Genomic DNA, 4,931 nt, shown 5'->3' with positions numbered 1-4,931 from the left:
GATAATAATTTAAGGAGCCTACGTGACAAAATGTAACAACATATGTGTCATAGGGGTACCTGAAGAAGAGAGAGAACAAGAAGTTGAAAACCCATTTAAAGAAATAATGATGGAAAACTTCCCTAACTTGTTGAAGGAAATAGACATGAAACCCCAGGAAGCTCGGAGAGTCCCAAACAAAATGAAACCAAAGAGGCTCATGCCAAGACACATCATAATTAAAATGTCAAAAGTTAAATACAAAGAGAGACTCTTAAAAGCAGCAAGAGAAAAGCAGTTAGCTAACCTACAAGGGAGCACCCATAAGACTGGCAGCTGATTTCTCAAAAGAAACTTCGCAGGACAGAAGGGCTTGACACAAAATATTCAAAGTGATGAAAATCCAAGATCTACACCCAAGATTAATTTATCCAGCAAAGCTATTATTTAGAGTCGAAAGATGGATAAAGAGCTTTCCCGACACACACACAAAAACTAAAGGAGTTCATCACCACCAAGGCAGTATTACAGGAATTGCTGGAGAGACTTCTTTAAGATGAAGAAAAAAACATGTATCAAAAACATGAATAAAGAATGGTAATAACTATACATCTATTAACAAATACCTCAAATGGGAAAGAATTAAGTGCTCCGACCTAAAGATAGAGTGGCCGAAAGGGTAAGAAAACATGACTCCTACATATGCTGCCTACAGGAGACTCACTTCATATTAAAAGACACACACAGACTAAAAGGAAGGAGATGGAAAAAGATATTGCCCTGATGGACCTAGAGGGTAGTGAACTGAATGAAGTAAGTCAGATAGAGAAAGACAAATATTACATGATTTCACGTACACGTGGAATCTAAAGAATGAAATAAACAACAACAAAAACAGAAACAAACTTGTAGATACAGAGAATATTTTGGAGGTTCTAGATGGGAGAGGGGCTGGGGGAACAAGGAACAAGGGGGAACAAGTGAAAAAGGGCAAAGGGATTAGGAACTGTAAATGGATAGTTACAAAATAGCCAGGAGATATAAAATGTAGCATAAGAAAAATAGTCAACAATGTTATAATAAATATGTAAGAGGGAAGAGGAGTCCTAGATCACTTTGAGTTATATAGATCTCTAATCATTATGCTATACAAGTGAAACTAGTATATTATTGTATGCCAACTATAATTGAAAATAACTCATTGAATTGTACAATGTAAATATGGTTTTCTATTACATTTCAAAATAAGTAATATAGATGTTAGGTAATTTAACAGAATTTTCAATTAAAATCACATAGTTTTTTAAAAAACTGAAATAAGATTCAAACACTCATGTTTGGTATTTAATACCTCAAGTATATTTGTACTTCTACATTTTTGTGGACAATATAAGACTCTTGAGACACCTTAAGTTCACTTATCACCTTTCCACAGTTAGCGTTATTGTTGTAGTGCATTTTAATCTTATGTATATTAAACTTCACTATATGCTATTTTTTATATAGTCAACATGCACTTAAATTTACCTACATAATTAACACTTTCAATGTTTTTCATCCCTTCCTGTAGACCTCTGCTTCTATTTAGATTATTCTACATATAAATTTTATTTAATATTTCTGATTACATCATCTAGAGGTTGAATGACCTTGGATGGACTAATTAAGTTCTTATGAGTCTGCCTAATGGGGATAACTGGTACCTAATTTATATAGTTGAGTGGTCAGAATGAAGTAATGCCCATATGGTTTTTAGACCATTACTTGACATAGTAACCATTCGATAAATAGTAACTGAAATTGTAATTGATTTCACTTTTACTGTTGTTATTATTTTAGAATAATATATGCTTTTTGCTTATATATCACATATTACCCAAGCTAAAAAATGTAGAGATAACATTCCCATTTAAAATTGTGTTGCTTGCTTTTTCATTCAATTTCACATCCCAATCACTACATCAATTTAATACATATTTTGAGACCATTTAATGCTGCAACAGACTGGTTTATGTCAAATTACTCCTTCAAAAATGATCCTAGAGGCTATAGATACTTGGAAAAACTGAATGGCTTAGTTGAAACATGAGCATTCCTTTGCATGGTGAAGAAGGTAGTTTCAAATTTGTTGTAAAATATTTAAACTGTGTGGTCAATAGTTTCACATATCAAAAGCAAGACAATATTATGTAATGAATAAATCTAAGGTAGAGATTAAGCATTTTGCTATTTCAGGTCACTAGTGGTAGCTTGGGTTATTGAATGGTTGATTTAAAAATGTGATGATTATTAAAGATGCCAAAACACCTGTTAATTTTATGTCAAATGTAGATGTAATAATAATAATTATTTTTATTTGAAATCTAAAGTGCAACACTTAGTTATTTCTATTTAATTCAATTAACCTTTGAAGAGCTATAAGTGCTGTATATGTGAGGTCCAATTATTTTGTTTTAGCAGTTTGAATCTGGCTATATATTTGGGTACCAAAGCAAAGTAATTTTTTATATTGAGTTTCTAAATAAATAGACTGATTTACATTTTCAGAAAATACAGCAATTATTCATTAAATATGTGCCAGATACTATACCAGATTGGAGATAGGATAAGATATACTTTACCCTGAAAAGATCTCACTGTCTCATGGGTATGTTGAACATTTAGTTTCAGATGTGTAAGTGTACATCTTAATGATTAGTTATTAACCTCCCCCCCTAAAAAAAGATTGATATTCTAACAATGAAAAATAATCTTTGATTCTTGTGATATTTTATGTGCAACTTGACTGGGTTTCTGGATATGTCTGTGTCTGGAAGAGATTAACATTAGAATGGGTAGACTGGGCCTCCCCAACATGGACGCTCATGGTCCAATTGGCATAGGGCGTAGCTGGAAGAAAAACGTAGAGGAAGAGAGGTTTCACTCTCACTCTGCCTGACTGTTTGAGCCAGACGTCAATCTTCTCCTGTGCTTAGTGCCCTGGTTTTCAGGCTTTCAGATTTGGACAGGAATTTATATTATTTACCTTCTGGCTCTGAGGCCTTTGAATTACACCATTGGCTTTCTTGGGTCTCCAGCTTATAGAGGGCAGATCATGGAAGTTCTCAGTCTCTGTAATCATGTGAGCAAATATCTTATAATAATTACTCTCTCTCTCTTATCTGTATCTATAGCATTGAAATTTATATCTACTATATGTATATCTATCTCTATCTATATATCTCCTATTGGTTCTGTTTCTCTGGAGAAGCCTGACTACTATAATTCTTAAGCCCAGTCTGGAAAAAACCAACATTTCAACAGAGGACGGGCCTGATACTGCTTAGGCATAGAAGTTTAAATAGTAAAACCTTAAAACTTAAACAAGTGCATTAAACTACAAATTTTCCTTTTGAGTATTTATGGACACAAGCATGGCAATGAGATGAAGCAGGATTTGCCCATATACAGTGGATATATCTACCATTTCTAAGCCCAAGAGGACACATACAGATAGAGGCACATTGATATTTTTAATATTTTCATACTTCAAGGTGCATAGGTAAAACATAATTACCAATTAATATCAAAGTATAATATTAAAATATAAAATATAGTATGTCTGCATTCATTCTCTGTTCCTGGTCCTGGCACAGAGTTTCAAAAAGCCCTCGGAATTTCCTGAGTGATAAGAATGTCTTTTGTTATTCGTAAGGAAAGGACTCCTTTTCAATCATACCTGAGTTGAGGGTTCTAGATAGCTTGCTCAGGTTACCAGAAAAAACAACCACGTGATTAGAGGATTGGCATTTTCAGCACCTCCCCCACTCCGCCCCGCCTCTGGGGAAGGAGAGAGGGGCTAAAGACTCAGTTCATCACCTATCAAACGATTTAATCAATCACGCCTAGGTAATGACATCTTAACCAAAACTCGAAATGAGGTTTGCGAGTCTCCTGGTCAGTTAGGACAGCACATCGATGTGGATAAGACTTATCTTAAGGAAGTTTTTACAAATGCAGATTGTTGGACGCCATCCTAGAAATTCTTATTAATAGGTATGGCAGTCGGTCCCAAGAATCTACATTTTATCTAGTACCCAAGGTATGCTTAACATAAATAAGCTTTGGACTTGATTTTGTGCAAAACACTCCTAAGTGTTGGTCTCAGAGAAGTGCATGACCTAAGTCAAGCAGTTGACGTCCCCAGTCCTCCCTTTCTCATCATAAAATGAGAGGGTCCATAGGTGTACTAGACCATTTTTTCCAGTTCCACAAAGTTCTAGCATTCCTTATCTGTCATACTTGATAGTAAATAAACTATGAGAAAAGTTATAAGATAAAAAAAAATCTAGTCCATCCTGAACATGGTTTGCAGTCATTGAAAGATAACCTTGCTTTATTCATAAACAATGCTCAACTACCTTAATAAAGTCCTTTTCACTTAAAAAAAAACTATACTTTATCATATCACACAGATGAGTTATTTTTCTTCTGCTTTTGTGGCTAGGAGTCATTTAAATTAAATCTGAGATACTGCAAGAGTGTCACCGTATAATTGGTCTCATGTATTGCATTATTGTGATTGTCAGGACTGCATCCTGAATTTTTTATCAGCATACTAATAAATGCCTTAAGGAAATATAATTTATTTATTCGTTGGGAGAGAAAACTGTGAAACTTTATAATAATAATTATGTTTTAAAAATTCTCTCTACAGATTCTTATATTATTCCCAAGGAATTATTTTATTCTTACCCTCCCCCCAAACGCCCTATATACTGCTAGATCTAGGATAATCATAAAGACACAGATTTTGAAATTAAGGTCGAAAACTTTGACTGAGGAAGGGGAGCATAGGAGGAACAGGGAGGGACTAGTACGTGTTAGCCAGAGGAGGAGGCATTGAAGTTCCAGAATGTACTTGTTATTTTTTTCCTGTTAAATGCAGGCATTACCAATAATATCCAAAGCAT

This window comes from Pteropus vampyrus, unplaced genomic scaffold (assembly GCF_000151845.1).
Source record: "Pteropus vampyrus isolate Shadow unplaced genomic scaffold, Pvam_2.0 Scaffold71, whole genome shotgun sequence".
Classification (NCBI taxonomy): domain Eukaryota; kingdom Metazoa; phylum Chordata; class Mammalia; order Chiroptera; family Pteropodidae; genus Pteropus; species Pteropus vampyrus.
This window is presented reverse-complemented; position numbering follows the sequence as displayed.